Here is a 21,448-nt window from a genome sequence, read left to right as displayed (position 1 = left end):
TAATAAAATTTCACTACCATAATTTGTATCTTATTCTGTGACATAGAAATGTTAAGTTGGAAGGAATCCTGAAGGCCATCTCTGTAGTTTTTTGAGATAAGGAAGGAGCTCTGCATCATTCATTATAAGCGGTTGGCTCCTTCTGCTTTGAACATTCCAAATACTATTTTCAAAGTATCTATTGCATTTGGAAAGCTGCTTAGAAAATGTTTCTTCATATTGGTCTAAAAGTGTCATATATATTTTTTTCTCATGATTCTTGCTTTCTAAAATTAGCCTGGACTGATATCTGCCTGATTTCTTTTCTAGCATGAAACAGAAATTTAAGAACAACTCAAGACTCAGATGAAACAAATTTCATTAATTTTTGCTACCATTATCTTTCTTTCCAAAATCACTTGGTTAGTTTCTCTACTTTCCATGATCTAGTCAAAGCCAACCTCCTAGGCTTATCTTCTCCTCATCTTTTGACCCATATTTGAGGTCATTCACTATTTTCCAAATATGACTTACACATTCCTACCTCTCCTAGAAATGTCTTTTCTCCTACCTCTTCTAGAAATATCCTTTCTCCTACCTCTTCTAGAAATGTCCTTTCTAGGGTCACCTAGGTGGTCAGGCATTGGGCGTCTGCCTTCGGCTTGGGTCATTATCCTGGGGTCCTGGTGTGGAGCCCAGCGTCTGGCTCCCTGCTGGGCGGGGAGCTTGCTTCTCCCTATCCCACTCCCCAGCTGTGTTCCCTCTCTCAGTGTGTGTGTGTCTCTCTCTCTCTGTCAAATAAATAAATAAATAAAATCTTTTAAAAAGAAAAGAAAAGAAATGCCCTTTCTATTATTCCATACCCTGCCTATCACAACCATGCCCACAAATCAAATTTTTTAAAACCTCTACTTATCCATTGAGATTATCTGTGTCCCATTAAATGAATATGACTTTTCCTCTTGTTTAAACATCCATAGAGTTTTTATTCATTTTAAGGAACATAAAATGATCAACATTTTGTAAACAACTATGTGTTCTTCACTTCTATCCTTTGACATCAGACTCTGGCAATAGAAACTCTCTCAGTGCTTGACAGGGAGCCTTGATGTAAAAGAGTACTTGCCAGGGGGCGCCTGGGGAACTCATTCCGTTGAGTGTCTGACTCTTGATCTCAGCTCAGGTCTGGATCTCAGGGTTGTGCATTCAAGCAGTCCCACTTTGAGCTCTATGCTGAAGTGGGGCTTACTTAAAAAAAAAAAAAAAAAAAAAGAGTACTCAGCAAATATGTAATTGATGGACTTTGCTGATGTAAGTTCACTGAAATTTAAAAACAGAACAAAAATATGCTTTAGGCAAGAAGGAAAAGAGCTGTAGCAGATTATCACTCTCCAGTAAGATTTTTGCTATTGTTGAATTAGCTGGTTGTACTGTTACTTTCTACTCATTCCCCTGATGCCTAGTCCAGGTCAACTCTCCATGATTCTCTGCCTCGCCCCATGGCTCTTCCACATTGTCCACCCTCATTGGTTCTAGTAATACTATCTTTTACCCTTTTTCTTTCAATCCTAGTGGTGGCAATAGCCTTTATTATGAGAATTACATCATTGCTTATTTTCTATTTTTTATACCGCAGCCCACACTTATGAAAGTCCTTTCATTAATGTTTTTTTATTTGAACCATTTGATTGATGTTTGAACAATGATTGATATGTTAATTAAATTAGTTAATTGAATGGGGGACATCTTTTCGATTACTGAGAAAAGGGCCAGAAAAATAACCCCATGTTAAGGCATGGGATTTTTTTTCCCCCTGCAAGAGAATACCTAAGCCTCTCAGAAGTGCTAAAGCCCCATGAAGATCATTATCTAGAGATACCCCAGGATGTTTCCTAGGACAGCTTAAGGGTCAACAATAGGGAAGTTACAATGGTAAGATCTCCCAACCTCCATCTCAAGACAATCTACAAACAAGGTCTGTAACATGTCAAAGAGGAAGGTTTTAATTAGTGACAATCCAATTCAAGTGTTTGAGAAAGAGAGAAGCAGGATTTGTGGGTGTAAAAACATCAAAGGATGAGAGCCTGGAGCCTGAATCAAAGGGAGGGTGCGCTGAGGGAAAACAGCAGTCAGAGACTGAAGCGAAATCTGTACCAGAATAAAGCAACCAAACCCTGAGAATGTCATCTTGACACATTTTTTCCTAATGGCCCAGAAGTACCAAGGCCAGTGGGCGGAGCCAAGCATATCCTACCATTTCCCGGAGTAGGAAGATATTCACATAGAGAATGGCATCCACAGCACTGCTAATATTTCATTCCCTTCAGCCCTTGGGCGAGGCTCTGCCTTAACAACCGTATACCCTAGAAAGGGATAGCTAATTCACTCCCTTATTCAATTTTACATACAATCAGATGACCACAGGAAGATATTGTTTCAGACGTTAACTCATCATCATTTACGTGCCAGTCCCTGGAGAAGGAGAAGGGCACAACTGGGTCCATCATGCCAGGAATAGAAGAGAGTAGCTCCATTTCTTGCAGAAGGAAAGTAAAAACTAAAAACTGTTTATAAAGTAACTGCCATTAGAAGTAACCGAATCCAATCCCTTGCGGTGTCCACATATATTATCTCTTAAACATGCATTTCAATAGAAGTAAGTCCAGAGTGTCCCCAGACATCTTATCCTCAAAGTCTCCTCCTCTTTTTTGAACTGATTTCCTTCGGTTCCAAAATCACCATTTTATATATCTAGCTCTCTTCCTAAGAAAATTTCAGATGTGAGAAGGAAGAGAGAACTCTTAAAAAATTATAAAATAGCAACCTTCAGCATTCCCCATAGGTCTTAGACTTATTTCATGAATCCATTAGGTTAGTTTCTCATATTTTCTCCTCATAATAGAGTTGGTAACATTATTTTCTGAAGATTTGAGGGGGTTCCCAAAGGAGGGAGTGAAGGCATCTGGGACACTCATAGGACTTTTTCCTCAAGGGAGTAGATGGGATTAAGAGTTTTCTTCCTTATTCTCAAGAATTATGGCATGGTCATTGTGCCATTTTTTAAAAGATTTTATTTATTTATTTGACAGAGAGAGATATCCCAGGTAGGCAGAGAGGCAGGCAGAGAGAGAGGGGGAAGCAGGCCCCCCACTGAGTTGAGAGCCCAATGCGGGGCTCAATCCTAGGACCCTGAGATCATGACCTGAGCTGAAGGCAGAGGCTTAACCTGCTGAGCCACCCAGGTGCCCCCATTGTGCCATTTTTTGAAACAGAGACTGCATTATTTCCTGAAGGAAGTTACATAACATCAGCAAACATCCTGCTGAAAGTCTGTTTGCCTAGTACTATTTGTTTAAACCTTTTGATAAATTAGGGAAGAATATTTAAATACAGAAAAAGAAGTTATAATTACACTTCACTGCAGTCCCTGTAATTTCAACTAGAAACAGGCTCTCCCTTTGCTGGAATGAATGACTATAGTGGTTCTGGAGTCTGCTTTGGGCATCGTTGCCTGGTATCTGTTTCTGATCACGGAGTAAGACGTGCCAGCCCTGGGTTTTAGGATCACAGAGAGAATTGAAGAGTTTCCTTCTTGAAGCCAAGTTGGAGAGCAACTAATACATGGACACTTCATGAGAAATAAAAGCCAAGGGGAAAGTCTTGGACTGCCCTGTGCTCTTTGTCTTCCCACAATTTCCATTTCACTGTGATTAAAGGAAACAAAGCAGGGTCTGGAAGCATCCTATCTAGCAACTGCTAACTGCTAAATCCCTCAGGAGAACATGGATAACACTTTGTAGAGAAGCCGTAGCCTGTCTCTTCAGTTCACAAATCCTATGAGGCTGTCAGCAGTTAGTCACTCCATGCAGAACTGAAGCTTAGGGCATCAGGGTGAGAGGCAACCACGTGCCTTAGGCAGATAATAGCAATTATCTCCAGCCTACAGGAGTCTTGGAGGTGTCCCAGTCCACTGGTGGAAGCCTCCAGGTTTGCTTTGAGGTTCTCTTCCCCATTCCAACTCTATGACTGACATTTTCAGTTTTTTCTCCCTGTGTGTTGAACTTTCATGTCCACAGCTCTCAAAAGGACCATAGCTGATTGAGAACTATTCATAGCAAGGGGGTTGTGCGAGACACACAAACACATCACATCAGATCATTTTCAGTCTCTAAAAGAAGGGCATATTCTCAAGATGTAAACTGTGAACACATCTAAATCTGTTCCTCATGGTGAGGGCCTGTTTTAAGATGCATAGTTAGCATTTACTCATTAGCATAAATAAGCATAGCTCTATGTAAATCGGCCTGCATTCACATGCATAAACTCTTTCAGAGCTTCTCTTTTAAAGCCTGGCTTAGACACTCAATGCAAAACCTTGCATCCCGAAGAAATTCAGAATTGAGATACTGTGATTAAAACTCAGAAATATATTCTTTCTAATCAAAAAGGACTCGCCAGTTAATTTCAGACTTGGCAAGGGTGAACTTGTCTAGTATTTCCCAGATCCGTCTATTTTCATTAATTCTCGGTACGGTATTATCTGGGCCAGGATTTAAAGAAAAAGAGCAAGGATGAAGGTATAAAATGATCTTTCTTGGTGGTTTCCAACTACCTAATCTCTGAGATAAAGCTTTCAAGAACCCAGGGTCAAGGTCAAATTTTGTAAATTCACATAGTAGGCAGCAGCCTATGATATGATTGACAGGAGACCAAAAACCCGCCCTCTTCACAGGATGTAAGCTGTTTCCCTAACAATATTGCCTCATTACACTGTTAGACATGTCTTGGTCAAGCATTTTACCCTGGGAGGTCTTATATACAAGAAATTATCACATGGGAGAAATGAGGGATGTGAAAGAATTTTTAAAAATATATATTGGAAAGAGATGTAAGAAAAAAATCTAAAATTTGGGAAGCAGTCAGGAAAAACTTGAGGTCAAAGAGAGACTTGGTTACAGTTGAGGTCAAAGTATAATCTAAAAATGATTCAAAGTTGTGAAAAATATAATCTATTTCCAATTTTGCTTAAAGTTCACTCTTATTTGGGTTCTTAATTAGAACCAGCAAGGGGATAAAGTTGCTATTTCTCCAGAGTCAACACTAACAATGTGATATTTCTGATGTTCTACCTAGGGGCACACAAAACTTAGAGATTCTCTATGGAATTGTTTCCCCAGTTCCTTGGGGAAAGACAGAGCTGGGGTCCTGGTATCAGATAATAGGCTTACAACGTCTCATTTAGTGGCCATTCTGTGACAGAGACTCTCCTTGACCAAACTTCTGTCAGGTTCTTCTCTCTTTTCAACTAAGATTCATCCTGTCCTTTGCCTGTCCAGCACCAAGAATTCCTACCAGACACGCCTCATCTTTGATATCTGATCACCCTTGGTATTTGATCAAGTTCTTTATCACAGCCCCAATTTCTGTCTTTGATTTCCAAATCCTTGGTCTGTCTTTCAAAAGAATCATGTTAGGTCAGGGGCATCTGGGTGGCTGAGTCATTTGGGCATCTGCCTTTGGCTCAGGTCATGATCCCAAAGTCCTAGGAGAGTCCTGGGATAGAGTCCCATGTCCGGCTCCCTACCGGGAGTCTGCTTCTTCCTCTGCCCCTTCCCACACTCATACTCTCTCTCTCTCAAATAAATAAATAAAATCTTAAAAAAAAATTGTTAGGTCAGTTTAGCAAGAATCCTCCTAACCCTCAACATCTTCTCTTAGTAATTTTCAATCTCCTGACTCCTTATCCTATTTCTTGGCTATAAATACCCAGCTGTCTTTGTTGCATGGAAACTTGGACTCTCTTTCTCCCCTATTGCCATACCCCATCACCATGGTTTTAAATATCGTCTTCCTTACAGTTTAACAAGTGTCCGTGGTTTGTCCATAACACTTGAATCACGTATCTCAGCAAATAAGAGAAATTAGCATGAAAGGTAAATAAAGTAAAATTTAAGGTGATGACACAAAAGTGTCAGAGTACCACTCCTCCCATATCAAACTCTGTGCCCTCTGTCATCCTTTAAAAAGAACACCATTTCCCTAGGATATACCATTTGGAGGGTGTTCATCTATGCAGGAGTTTTATAGTGTACTATTTTGTTCTAATAGTCAGCCAAAAATGACTATTAAAACATAGTAGCACATTAAGATCATTGCTGAATTGCTGGGGGAAAACAAAAAAGAAGAAGGGGAAAAAAAAGACATCTTCTGGTCATTGGCACAAAGTAGGTCAACCTAGTAACAGAAGCCATGACCGAGCAAAAGCAAGGTATCTTTGCTTATGTTTAGGAATAACATGTGGAAAGGGTGGTCTTCTAAAGCAAACATCAAGAAACAGAGAATTCTAGAGTCATTAGATAAATTCCAACAAAATATTCATGCTGAGAACTGAAATACCAAGAGCTGCTTAGAGGGAGAGAAGACATGAGAGAAAGGTAAAAATAAAACAAACATAACAAAACTCTCCCTTGCTTATTCTATTATTAGATCTGATTTCAGGAAAACCTTCAGTCATCAACTCTGATTTTGTGGTCCACCATCCTGACTTGAGTCGTCCAAAAGTGGTCATTCTGTGAGGCACAGACCACTCAGCTAAGCAGAAAAGTCAACCCCTTTTCACAAGTTTCTAAGTTTTGATACCTGAAGACAACTAGACCTTCTGTGCACTTCCAAACTCCCAGCCTTAATCTATTGGCCATTGAACAGAGCCTCCACCATTTTCCTCACCTCACTGGTATATACAGAGGGCCGAGGAGAGGAGGGTTTGCCTTAAGAGGGATCTTTTCCCAACCTCACGGAAATCCTAGCCTTGATTTCTTGTCCCAAGCAAGATTCTCATTTCATCAGGGAGGAATCTATTTTTTCAAATCTGAAATACCACTTTAGAGGAATCTGAAGCTCTAGTTTCTGACCCAAGATCTACTAATAACTAGCTATCCCACATTTAAAGTGCTTATGTACTTCAATATGCAAGTTCCATTTCTAGGAATGTATCCCTCAAGTGTTTTCTCATATGGACAAAATGCCATTTGGGCAAAGATATTAAATGCTACATTGTAGCAACAATAAGAATTTTGAAACAGTACGAATTTCTGGAATTATGGGACTAGCCAAAATAATTTTGGTACACCCATATATTGAAATATTTTGCAGACACAAAAATAATAAAGTCATTCTATATTTAAAAGTATTGTAAAGTGGGAAAACTAAAATGTCAAAGAGTAAATATGTTAGAGTTCCTTACATTTATGTTTAGTAATTATCTCCTAGGGGGGAAAAAATGTAAGAAACCTATAATGGTGTTTGTTCGGGGGTAAAAAAGGTTAATTTTTATGTTTCAAACTTGGTGTGTTTTGAAGACTCCATATTATTCATTACCCATTCAAAAATATAATAAAGCATAAAACAAAGTAATTATAATATTACTTTTAAAATAATATTAAATTGTAAAATATTATATTACATTATATTCAAATATTATTAAATATTAAATATTAAATACTATTACATAGAAAAGATAACACCGTATTTGTTTTCTGAATTCTAAATAATTTAAGCTCCATGTGCACAAAAAAAATTACAGACCAATTTCACCCATGAATATATTAGATTTTACTATTTGCAGTTGCTGATATTTCACTGTTTTTGAACTATAAAAATAGGAATTTTATGTGGTTCCACCTAATGGATTAAAAATTCTAAATAAAATTTTAGCACACAGAATTTACAAATATATGAAATAGATAATTCCTCTAATGAAGTAGAATTTTCAACAGGAATGCAAAAATAATTCAATACCCCCAAATCCATAAATTAAATGAGAAACCCATATGATCAAATGCAAATTGGTATTCCAATTCATTGGGAATATAATATTTAATAATTAGTGCTGACACAGCTGCAATGCATCTAGGGCAATATTCGTTGGTCCTCTATTACATACTATATAAAAATAAGTCTCAGATGAATTAAATAATTGAATATATAAAAAAATCATGTAATCAATTTTTAGAAGAAAATCAACAGAGAAATAATCATGCAGTGGAGATGATTTTAAGCAAGACAGGAAACCCAGAAGTGATATTAAAGTATATAATACGTGTTATAGGCATAAAATATTCAAGTCTTTTGTACACTGAGGGAGATATTATTTTTAAAAATCAGTAAACAAATAATAAGTTTGTGACAAATATGCTATATGGAAGAACATATAAATGACTCTTTAAAATGGACAAAAATCAAATGATCCAATGGAAAAATGGGCAAATGTATGGCAATAGCTATTAAAATATCACCCTGAGTGTATTTTATTTCTTAAAAGAAGTAAAAGAAAATAATTGGCATTTTAATAAAACAAGTATTTTTCTCTTTTTAATCCTTAATTGGCCATTTAAAGCATGTGTGGTTATCATTCCTGGACTCTGATGGCTTTGAGTGGTTAAGTCGCTGAGATGCTCTGTGTATATCAGCATTCCTTGGAAAGGTAAATATCCCAAGAGCGCAAGAGTCTTTGTGAATGGTCTGCCACCCTTTCTGCCCTTCAGAATGCTTTCTTGGTGTTGATACCAGGAAAGATTGTATCAGGCAAAAATATTTGGCTATATTGCTCCAAGTGGTCTTAATTTCATGGAGAAGAATGAAGTTTTGGGGTTTCTTGATCTGTATTTATTCTAGTGAGTATGGTTTTCCTTCTTGTGACTGTAGAAAAGATGTCTAATCAAGAGACCAAAAATAAACTTGCCCTTGGCAACATGAGAGGAAAATGACAGACAAGTAATAAGAGATGGTTCCACTGAAGGAGTTGACCTACTTTAGTGATAAGAGCAGAGGACTTTTGGAGTTAAGAAGATTTATGTTTTAATCCAACTTTTACCACTTACACATTGGGTGACCTTGACAGAATTACTTCATATCTCTAAATGTTGGTTTCTTCAATTATATAAATGAGGAAAGTGCTACTCCTTCATAGGATTGTTGTAAGGATTACATGAGATAATATATGTAAATCTCTCAGCAGGAAGATTAGCTGAAGTCAAAATAGCTGTTATTTATTGATTACTACCACCACTACTATTGGTCCAGAGCTAGTTGTTGCTATAATCATCCCTGTTTTTACTATCTAGTGTATTTTAATAAATATGCATTTATTTTATACCATATGGGCATTTTTATGTTATATAAATCTGAATATAAGTTATAAACTCAATGTATACATTTATATATTTATTCAACTTAATAACCTTAATAGGCAAATCATATTATTAAATAAATAACAAATTTAATTATAAAAACTACTTATTATAATATAAAATACATAATACACATACAGAATACATATATCTCGTACTTATATGAAACACAGAGACTACTTGCCCTAGTTCCCTTTTGCTCTGCCAGAGTCATTGTCTTAGCTCATATAGCTGCTACTGGGTATCTGTTTTTCACACACACATTTGAACTCAGAAAACAAGACAAAAGAAGCAGAGAAAGAGAGAGAGAGGGAGGGAGGGAGAGGACTACTGGCATATTGATGTCATTGTCTATCTTAAAGCCAGCCTGTCCCCCCTCAGCCATGACAAGCGATTTACCACTGGCAGGACAAAATGTCATACATGCAGGTTGACTGTTCCAGTATCCACTTCAGCTGGAATCCTGGGTTAGCCGGACCATTTAGGAGCCACAGGAGTCGGTATTTGGCACAGTGTGTCCTGGGCCCGGTTAGGGCAGAAGGCGAGAGAATGATGAGGGTAATAGTTAGCCAACAGTTCCTGTTTTGAAAGAGCAGAGAGAGGTCCTGTAGGTTTGGCTCATTTTTTTTTCCTCCTTTTTTTTTTTTTCCTTTTTGGTGGGGAATTGAGTGAGGTAATCTTGGTAGAACTAAAATAAATCTCTGAAAATAAAAATATAAGAAGGATCAGGATGTCGTTATTATTCTTGGTAGCAAAATACCATTCAGGGTAATGGTCATTTACCAGATCAAACCATAGTGCTTCATTGTTCAAAACGATTTTTAGGCACATCATCAACTGCCTTTAGGGGACTTCCCAACATCCTAATAATCAAAGATCAGGAGAAAATTCCTGCAGCAGCCATTTCTAAGTTTGGTGTGACTGTCAATATCAGAAGGTGAGCTGAGAGGGATCTGAGCCTGTGTGGACCCCATGATCCAAATAATACTTGAGAGAGACAGCATAGCGAAAGCTAGTTGGGTGACATTTTGTCCCAAAAGGAATCGTTTTTAATATTATATTGAAGTCACATTTTAACTGGTTTAGTCGATGACTGGGACCCTGAGGATATAACTGGGAAGCAATTATTTTTGTTGCTGTTGTTTTCACTTGAAAGGGTAGCCCTTTCAAGCTCCTCTGTGAACTCATGTTTTCCAAACACTATAGTAGGGAGCTGACTGAATTTCATGAATGGTTCCAGTGATTCTCTCATATTAATTTCACTTTTTAAGGCATTAAAAATCCCAACACTCCCTCATGTCAGAGTTGCAACTTCTTACTCAGTTTAAAACTTCTCCACCCTAGTCTAGTCCAGGCCTCAGACTAAGAGTGGGTCTCAACTTCCTAGCTTGCTCCTCTGTTCTTCTTTCCTGTATGATGCCACTTCTGGATCCTTCAGTGGTGGGCAGGTTGGTGGAAGGAGAGATAACGGACAGATGCATCTTACTTGTGAAGCACACTTTACAATCTAGTGCCTTCTGAGAAAATCAATGCCCTAAAACCCTGTTTCTTTTGTAAAGCGCTTTTGTGGGTTCTCATAAGCTCTTACAACTTGCAAAACCTTCCATTTACAGTGGCCTTTTCAAGATAACGACTTAACGCTGTCCCTCACCCTAGCCATGACTTCCTGTGGCCCACATCTGGCCTTCAGGAAGCAAACTCAGCTCCTTGACCTATCAAACTTTGGAAGAGCAAGCCCTTCCCAGGGCGCTCCTCCCTCTTCATTCCACAGCTCAGGAAAACACTATTTGTCCTCTATTTGTCCTCTCAGATTGAGATGTTTTAGACATAAGGTACCAGCGGTTTTACTTCACAATTTCTAGGAAATATATGTCAGGTCACCTGAGCGGTTCTTTCAAAGTCCCTGATCGCTTATGGTGAGTGAACACCTCTCCTCCCTTCCCACTACAACATTCTCTCTCTCTAAAGAACTCTTCTACTTTTCTCAAATCTCTATTGAATTCTTAGTCTTTTCATACTTATTGGGAGAACTAACATTGGCGTAAGTGGCTCTTTAAAAACACAGCTTTATTAGGGTGTATTTCATAATCAATAAAATATACCCATTTGAAGGGTATAGGAACCAACCTTGTAACCACCACCATAGTCAGATGTGTAGAATATTTTCATAGTTGAAAAATTTTCTTCATGGGGCACCTGGGTGGCTTAAGTGGTTAAGCAGCTGCCTTCAGCTCAAGTCATGATCCCAGGGTCCTGGGATTGAGCCCCACATTGAGCTCCCCGCTCAGTGGGAAGTCTGTTTCTCCCTTTCCCTATGCCCCTATCCCTGCTGGTGCTCTCTCTCTCTCTAAAATAAATAAATAAAATCTTTTGAAAGAAAGAGAGAGAGAGACAGTGAGAGAGAGAGAGAGAGAGAGAGAAAATTTCCTTCATGCTTCTTGGAGGTTAATGTTCAATGCACTTACCCTATCCCCTAGCCCCAGGCAACCATTAATCTGCTTTTTGTGTCATTACTGATTAGTTTTTCCCTATCCTACAGCCATATACCTGGAATCATAGGATATATATTCTTTTGTATCTGTTTTCTTTCCCTTAACACCATGTTTCCATGAGCCATTTGTGTTTTCTTGCATTTTTCAGTGGTTCATTTTTTATTATTGAGTAGTGAACCATTTATGGATATACTACAATTTGTTTATCCACTCACATGTTGATGAAGATTTGAGTTTTCAAGTTTTTAGCTATTGTGTTTAAAGCTATTACAAGCATTTGTATACAAGTCTTTGTATGGACATATGTTTGTTTTTCTTTTGGATAAACAGCTAGAAGAGGAATTACTGGGCCATAGGATAAATGGATGTTTAACTTTTAAACAAATGGCCAACTTTCCAAATACTGGCATAACTGACTTCTGACTTCCCCAATTTATAAGTTCTACAGATACGATCTTGTATTTTATAATGTGGAGTTGCTTAGTTCCTGTTATTCTTAGTCGGGGGCCCTTCTTGGATACTGTGAAACAACAGGAACATTCATATTTAACTAACATATAAAGTGCTTGATGTAACATTTTTCCCTTACACTTCCATACTGAAATATTTGAGAGGCCAAGAATCATGTCTTATGTATTCTTTGTTCCTCCAGGTATGTGTCTGGTCATATGGTAGTGCCATAGAAAATATCAACTGAACTAAAATTTAGTAGTTCTAAATGAACTAAATACTGCCTGAACACTACAGATACAGTTATTTTAGTTACTCATTTGGTTATCTAAAATATAATAATTTAATCTTGAAATTAGCAAAATCCATAAACCCATGGGGAAAATGGCACTGCTCTGAACTCACTCTTTCCTCCCTGGTTGGCTGTAAGAAGTCTTTTTATTTCCCAAGCAGAATAAAATAATAAGGCAAAAAGGAAAAAGAACAGAAGTCATCAAAGGTACATTCATTTTTTTTTTTCCTACCTTCTAGACCTCTGAGGCTGCACCTTGAGTTGGAACACGTGTTAGAACTGGCACACAGCCATTTTCCTCCTGGGCTATAGTTTCAGAAAGCTTCGTCTGGGAAGACATGACCTTTCAGCCACTTCAAAAGCACTTCCTCCCTCACACCTGGGTTGTCGGGACTTCCTGGGACCATGGCAATGCTCTCATTTAGAAAGAGGACTTCTAAATGGTATCTCATGGTGTCACCTCAGGCTTGTGTGGGTGACCTCTGTGGCCAGAGGGAGGATTGTGGCTACACAGGAATTGAGTCAAGAGGCTGGAAAGGAAAACAAGAATACCACTACATTTTAGCAGAGAGTATTTTCTGAATAATAAGCAGGGAGCTTTGAATATACCTGGAAGAGTCCAGTTGGTGTCACTCAAGAGGCAGCTGGCTGGTCTGGGCTGTTTCTCAAGCCTTGCCTTGTAGGTCTCTGATCCAAAGGGCACTTAAGCATCTCAGAGATCAAAGGCATCCTTAGGAATACACTTTTTTTTTTTTAAGTTTAAGAGAGAAAAAGAGTGAACATGCATGTGTAGGTATGAGGTTGGGGCAGGGCAGAGGAAGAGGGAGAGAGAGAATCTCAAGCAGACTCCATTCCCAGCATGGAGCCCCACACAGGGCTTGATCTCACAACCCTGAGATCGTGACCTGAATCGAAATCAAGAGTGGGACGCTTACCCACTGAGCCATCCAGGTGCCCCAGGTCTTTATTGTTTTCCCTCCATTTACCTTGCCTTGTTCTTTCTTCTCTGATTATTTTCCAGCCACGCTTCTACTGCATCACTTCGCATTTAGCATGGAGTTAGGAAAGGTAGTTACTGGGGAGACAGGAAGTTTTACCACAGTGTGATCTGTTCAAATGAGCCACCCTTTATCTTGTTTTGGCAGTCCCAGACAAATAAAGCTATTTAGCATTCTATCACATGTGACATCTATGGGCGAAAAAACAAGGGATGCTTTTATCTTATAAATGTGGATGGAGGATCCTGACCAAGGATATAACTGTCTAAAGTCCCCTAGCAGAAACATTGGGAGGTTTTATTACTCCGCTCAGATTTCTGGATTTCCAGACATATGGCCAGTTTAACATATATCCTTACAAAGATTTGTATAAAAAGATTTCATTCAGTGAATTACAAGGAAAATTGGTTAAAGTGCTAATAGGGGGAAAAAATTAAAAGAAAGAAAGTTTAATTTTTACCCTCCGCCATACTCTACAGTCTAGAAGTGTAAAAGAATTGGGAGGTTAAACACCTAAACTATCTTAAAAATAGTAAAATATAGGTTTATAGCTGACCTCAGGGTGGAGAGGAAGAAGTAAAATTAAAAGCAAAGGAAATAAGCACAAAGAAAAAGGCAGATTAGGTAAGACTGTGAACCACTGTAAAAACTTCTCTGCCTAAAAGACTGTAAGGGATTGTAGGAAGCTGGTAGGAAAGAATATGATACAGGTGAATGTACTAAAATGGCAGGGTAACATGTTTAATTTTAAACAGCAGGTTGCACATAGTATCATGTGTTCTGTAAAAATTGCATATATGCTCGTGTGTGTGTGTGTGTGTGTGTGTGTATGTGTGTGTGTATGTGTCTGTTACTAGTGATGTAAACAGTCCATATCATGGACTTTTGTATGTTAATTCAGTCATGGTAATTGTAACTTTATCTAATTCATATATAAGATTCTATAATAAATTTAAAATGATAAAATGATTTTGATTGATTTAACAAACCTTTAATTTGGCCAATGTGTTTTCAGATTTTCATTACTGGAGTGAGGTTCTTCAGAACATTCTCTTCACACCTGTCTTGAGCTCTTCCATAGGATACATTTCGAGAAATGGAGTTGCTTGTCATAAACTTAAGCACATTGTAAAAAGCTTCCTGTGTACTCCCTAAAATAATCTCCACCAGCACTGAACTAGATTATAGCCCCCAATTACAAACTGTAATTCCCCAACACTCTGCCATTATCAATACAAGATATTTTCTCATTTTATTATAAATTTTAATTTTCCTTTGTGAAGGCAAAGATGCCCATTTTAATTTGGTGTTTTAAATATATTTCTTTTGGGGGAGCCTGGCTGGCTCAATCGGTAGAATATGTGACCCTTTATCTCAGGGTTATAAATTCAAGTCCCATGAGACTCACATTGGGTATAGAGATTACTTAAAAATAAAATCTTTTAAAAAAAAAGTATTTCTTTTTCATCTGTGTATCTGTTAAGGATTATATTTGGCTTCATTTAAAAGACTATCCATCATACAGTGCCTTTAGTTAAAAAAAAAAAATCTTTTATTTTTCTCATATAAAAAGAAGTCCACATCCAGGCTCCTTTCTTTCCATTCATCTATCCTTAGCTCGAGGCTTTTGATCTCTTGCTTACTTCCCTATTGTCACAAATGTCTGTGCCATCTCCAGCATTGGGAAAGTGCTCCAGGTACGAAGAGGGGAAAGGGCAAAAACAAAAAGCTTGTGCCTGCTGAGTTTGCTCCATTTTCCTTGAGCCCACTCCTCTGACCTCCCCGCTGCATACCCCTCCAGGCTCCCCCCACCACACCTCTCTGCACACACCCATCCAGCCTCCTCCAACAGCCCTTGACCTCCACTCACTTCCTGTTGGTCAGAACTATGGCACTGGCAACCCTTGTCTGAAAAGGAGGATAGGAAGTAAAACTAGAAATATACTTCATCCCCAAAATAAATCAATAAGATCAAGTTTCTCACAATGAAGGACAGAACAATGGATATTGGATAGCCACCAGCAATATGGGGCAGCACCTTGAAAATCTTTTACATATCAAAGATAGTTAATTTTGTCTTTTGTTTTTAAATGTTATTTATTGTTTTATCAATATATACTTGTTAATATTTAGACATTTGCTTTTCATTTACTTTTATTGTTGCTACTAAATTTCTTCTTCTTCTTCTTTTTTTTTTTTTTTTTTAGATTTTATTTATTTACTTGAGAGACTGGGCACTGAGTAGGGTGCCCCATGTGGGGTTCAATCCCAGGACCCTGGGATCATGACCTGAGCCAAAGACAGATGCTCAACCAACTGAACCACCCAGGCGCCCCACGATCAAATTTCTAAATCTTTTCATTTAGACCTTATTTTTTCCCCTTTCCTGCTGTGTTTTCCTCTGTGTGGATGTATTCCTATTGCTCACATTATTACTGGTTTTCCCCACCTCCTAACAGGACTGTGGCTCCTGTTACTCTTGAGTGGTGCCTGTGACTATTTCCGGTCAGCAGGTTGTGAGTAGAAGTGTGTTTGAATATCAAGTATATGCATACCTACTTTCCCAACTGTCATCTTTGCTTATGTACTCAGTCATGATCCGTCTAGTTATGATAGGTCAGATTGTGCGACAATAACAAATAACCCCCAGATTGAGCGGTTTAAATTCGCAAAGGTTTATTCTCCCTCAGAGTAAGTATTGAAGGTGGAGTGACTGGGGCTTCTACTCAGTCAGACTGTTCACTGGCTCAATCCCTTCAGTGTTCAGTGACTCAAAGCCATTCCATGGTCATGTCACACTCCAGAGCAAGTCACAGAGCCGTACTTACTGTCTTCAAGGAGTGGGGAAACACAGTTCTAGCATACCCTAGAGATGGAGTAGAGTTGCCAGAGATTAATAAATAAACATACAGGATGCTCAGTTAAATATGATTTTCATACAAATCAATAATTTTTGTTTAGGTATGTCTCCATGCAATATTTCAGACATACTGATATTTTTTGAAAAATTCACTGTTTTAACTGAAATTCAAGTTTAACTGGATCCTCTTGGTTTTTATCTGGAAACTTTAGCAGAGAATTAGAAACATTTAGTGAAGAGTATTAATGACTATAGCCTCCTTTTCTGGCCAGAAGTTAGCACGAGAAAAGAGTTTTGTGCTTCTTTTCTCCTCTGATTCAAGTTTCTAAGCATCTCAATTGGCTTTCAGTTGCTATCATCATATTTTTTAATTTGTCAGTCATATTCTTGTAGCAATTTTAACCATGAACTTTTTTAACTCCAGTTTTTTTCCTTCTTATGTTAGGTTTCATTGATATAATTCCTACTGACTTTTGATGAGCATACCAATTAGAGATTTTTCTCAAGTTTTTCTAATTTTTCTTACCATACTTCTTTACAACAGTAATAATATTGCTTTTGACTCTTTATCTTTATTAATTCATTGTAATTAATTAAATTATGCATGAATTTAAACAGAGGGTTGTTGGTTTTTGTTTTTTTTTTTTTTTAATGTTTGACCTTTCCTTCTGTTTGTTCATTTTTACAGAAAGAGGTTTTCTTTTCCCCCCGGCCCTGGGATTAGAGATGAGTTTTATGAAGGGTGATAGCTGATGTGGACCACCTGTTCAATCTTCCAGTAAAGATGGAGGAAGAAGGGAAAAATCTATTTTTGTTGGACTTTGCTTTGGTTCAGCAGCCAGAATGCAGAGGAAGGGAGGGGAGAGGTATTTCTGCTTCCATTTGTTTGTTTGACTTGTTTTGGCGTGGAGTAGGGAATTTGATATCTCTGCAGAAAACTTCTGGGGCAGGCAGGCAGGGCCACCCCCTTTTCTTGGCCTGATGCTTTTTCCTGGAGGCAGCCTTGGCACCTCCATTGGCATCCTATGCAAACGCAGAGTGTGCGCCATTCCAGGTCCCAACCTTCTGGAGCCTTGAGGCACTTGCAGCCAGTTCCCAGTTGATGAGGAGACTGAAAGGTGCCGTGCACTCCTCTTCCTCTTCATGCTCCACGCACTTCTAAGCACACTCGTTTTAAATTAGGGAAGACATGGGGCGCCTGGGTGGCTCAGTCAGATCTGCCTTCAGCTCCAGTCATAATCCCAAAGTCCTGGGATCGAGCCCCACATTGGGCTCCTGCTCAGCGTGCAGCCTGCTTCTCCCTCTCTTCCTCCCTCTGCTTGTGTTCCGTCTCTCATGTCTCTCTCTCTCTCTCTCTCTGTCAAATAAATAAAATCTTTTTAAAAAATTAGGAAAGACAAAGACCACTCTTGGTTGAATATTCTTCTGATTCTGCACCCAGTATGATGGGACATCCATAGCTTTTTCTTTCAAATTAGCGACCTTTTGATCAGAAGGGGATTGAGGGATTGCCTATCTCCATCATTAGCCAGAGATGCCTCACTGTGGAACAAAGACATCACTGGAAACAAGTGAGGAGGCTCAGGACGGGTTGCCCCAAGGTCCTCTACTTTGATGTGTGGATTATTTTTAGCTGAAGATGATGGGGCCCAAGGAGCTTTTTCCCTCTCCCTCAACGGCCTAAAATTTAGATAGCCTAGTCCTGGCAGAGAACTATCACTAGAGAAAACTACAGAGAGTATCCTCTAGGTATGGTCAACTGTTTGCTGGTAGGCCCTGTGTGCTCCATTTCCTCTCTGTGTCCCTTTGTCTCTGAGTGGTATGACCAATATTTATTTACCAAACTTTGTCTTTATCCATCTTCCTGGATATTGCTTTCTTTCCCTTTGAACTTCTAGACCCCTAGCCCCCTTCTCCTTAGCTCGGGAAAAATCTTAATTGCCTGACTGTCTGGGAGTCTCCTATCTTTGGAGTTCCTCACCTCCTGTCTTTGGAGTTCCTGCACATATGAAACTAAATTCGTTATTTCCCCAATTAATCTGTTTTATATCAGTCTGATTAGACCAGCCGAAGAACCTAGAAGGGAAGAAAGGGAAATTTTTCCTCCCCTATACATGAAAAGGCAGAAAACTGTATTTATCAATACTTCCTCTGGGGAGAGAACATTGGCCACCAGAAATGTGGTAAAAAATACTAATATAGCTACACAGAGCAGGAAAGAAAAACTATATATGGTCAGGAGGAACACTTTGATAAGCTGCTTGAAGGATCAAGCCCACAAGGAACCTACTAATATAATAGAGGATTTATTATTGAACAGTTTCCAGCAGGGAGGAGGCTAATAGCTGGGGGCTATTAATTGCTGAAGGGATGTACACATCCCTCCTCCTTGGAGGAGACCAAGATTAGCCCTCCTCCAGGACCCTGATTAGCCTTCCCCCTGCCAATGCAACCCCTTATATTAATAAATGCTTATTAGATATTAAAGAATAGGGGGTTAAAGGGGCACCAAATTACTGGCCTGTCCAGTATTATCATGGATGTTCATCTGGTCCTGATCTGTGTTTTTTATTGTAGAAATTCCTTGAGGTTTGTGCCTTGTGGCTGGGACCATTTTTCTAAATTTCAGGGCTGATAGAATACCTCCCCTCTTCATTTTTATATTCACTTGAACTTTCCAGCGTAGATCTAAAGGTTTAATCAAATGATTTTTCAGGTTGCTATACTATTTAGATCTACCTATCCACAAGCTTTAAAAATCTTGGCTTTCATGTATAAACCTTGACATGCATTTCTGACCCCAAAATGAATTTGTCTGCCAGGTTGTTTAAGCTATATATATATATTTTTTATGGTGTGTTGATATATCTGAAAAGTTTCATACAGGTTGTCAGCATTGTAGGCAGAAGTTCTGAGCATAGCTCGACTTTGATGTTCCCAGGTTTTTTGTGCTTTACCACAAAGGTTTAAAATCACCCGAACTTCTCCTTTAGACATGTAGGGTGTAGGGGGCGCAAATCAAAGAATAAGCATAGCCAGACAATGAATCCTAGCGCCAGTATTTTATTGTATGGTAGTTCATATAATACTTGGATAACTCCCTCATTCTTTATCAGCCTCAAATTTCTAGGTCTCAAAATTGTTGTAACCATACCTACCTTACAGTGTCCTTATGAGGGTGACTCAGTACCTGACACACAGCAACTCTCTGTAAGTGGAAACTATCATTCTTATCAGAATTTTCCTGTGATGGTATGATTTCAGTCAGTTTTTATACCATCGGGTGCACAAAAAGCCACCAAGGAAGAACCAGTGCTATATAACAATGGTGATAACACCACAAAAATCCACCAGAATGTATCAGTGACAGTGACATGATTAATACAAATGCTGGAGATTTTCTATCAGGAAGCCGCTTACAGCACTTCACCAATTTTCAAACCAAATAAACCAAACTATGTCCAAATTCTCCTAGATATTTGCAGATACCCAAGAGTCGCTCAGCTTGAATTTTTGTCGGAGCTGTTAGTTCTAAGAACTGCACTTAGAAGAACTTCCTCCGCGATTACATCCCGCCTTTAAAATCCTGCCATTCTTCCCTCACCTTGACCCTGTCGGCCATTTTCCTCAGGATCATCTCTTCCCCTGGGGGGGGCCATGCTTGGCCTTGGGCACCCTGAGGCCCAGCAGGCTTAGCCTCACCACCCCTTCCTAGGCAGCCTGTCCCCCGGGGCGCTGAATGGCAGCTTCACGCTGCCTACTTCCCTGCTTGAAAGAGGCTACTGCTTCTTTCACATCTGAGGGCTCACATAATGAGAAGTACTGATTCAACCCAGTGGGAGGATTCAAAGAACAGCCTGAGGGGGAGGTCAATGAGATAGAACACAGGAGCCTTCTGGCTTCATTTAACCTTCTTTCAAAAATCAGGGGCAAGTTTCTTCCTACTAGAAGCAACGTGATTGAGGTGATACTTTTAGATATGATAAGTTTGTCTTTTGAATGATAACACATCAAAAGGTCATTGTTGAAGGCTTCCTAAAACAGGAAGGTTTGCGTGTGGGTGACAGAAGGATAATGAAAGAAATTCCTATTCCAGTAAAAGTTAAAAGAGAGCTATGACTAATAGAGTTTTTAAGAAGTTATTCAACTTCTCTCACCAATATTTCTAGCATTAAAGTTCTGAAATTATCAGATTATTAGCACCTCTTGGGAGTGAGTTATGCCTCAGGAAATTCAATTAAGAGACTAGCCCTCTGGATATATTTAGAATTTATTATAAACACATATACATATATTAAGCATCAAATACAAAATAAAACAAGCTCTCAGATCTGACGCATTATGAAAATATATGCTACTTTTGGAGAAAAGGAATTAAAACTCACCTACACACACACACACACACACACACACACACACACACAGAGCCCATTTGGGGGGTTGAATCCAGTGCCTTTCTTTTGACATTAAGTCTTTAATGGATGTGCTTGGCTTCTTTATCATACCTTCAAAATGTTATTTTTCCGGCATTCCTTATCTGGGGCGGAAACCACCCTGGTAGAATGAAATCACATTATACCCAATCAGAGAATCCAGAAATGTAGGAAATGCGTCCACAGTCCAGGCCATCACTGCCTTCTCCGACCAGTCAGTCACCAGTGCCTGCTCATCTCAGCTCCTGACAGATTACAGATTCACTCTCCCTGTCCACTCTCTGACATTGTTCAGTCTGTCACAGCCTTTGCCTGGATGACCAAGTAACCCTAAGTGACCACTTTGCTGTCAGTTTTGTTTCCTCCAAGTTCCACATCGTTAACACATGACAACCAGTCACTTTTGTAAAACAAAATGTGGTCAAGCTTTTCCTCAGCTGTAAGCACTTATTAGAGCTTTTTGATGGCGAATAGTGATAACAAACTGCCCAGGTTGGCACAGCTTGATTTAGCCCCTCCTGGATTTCTCATCTCAATTCGTATTACCACATTCTTCTACTGCTTCCGTTATGCTCAATGTTAAATTACCTTTATGCATTTTATTCTCACATGGATCATGCTTGTGTTTACTAAGATCTTATGTTTCAGTTCAACTCAGCCTCTAATGTGAAGTAATGTCTTCAGCAGAAGTTCTTTTCAGATGTTGTCTCCAGATTGGGCTAGAAGCCTTTTTAACTTCTATCCTCCAGGAACACT

Source organism: Enhydra lutris, unplaced genomic scaffold (genome assembly GCF_002288905.1).
Source record: "Enhydra lutris kenyoni isolate GAN:26980312 unplaced genomic scaffold, ASM228890v2 scaffoldscaffold180, whole genome shotgun sequence".
In the NCBI taxonomy this organism is placed as follows: domain Eukaryota; kingdom Metazoa; phylum Chordata; class Mammalia; order Carnivora; family Mustelidae; genus Enhydra; species Enhydra lutris.
Note: the sequence above shows the minus strand (reverse complement) of the source record.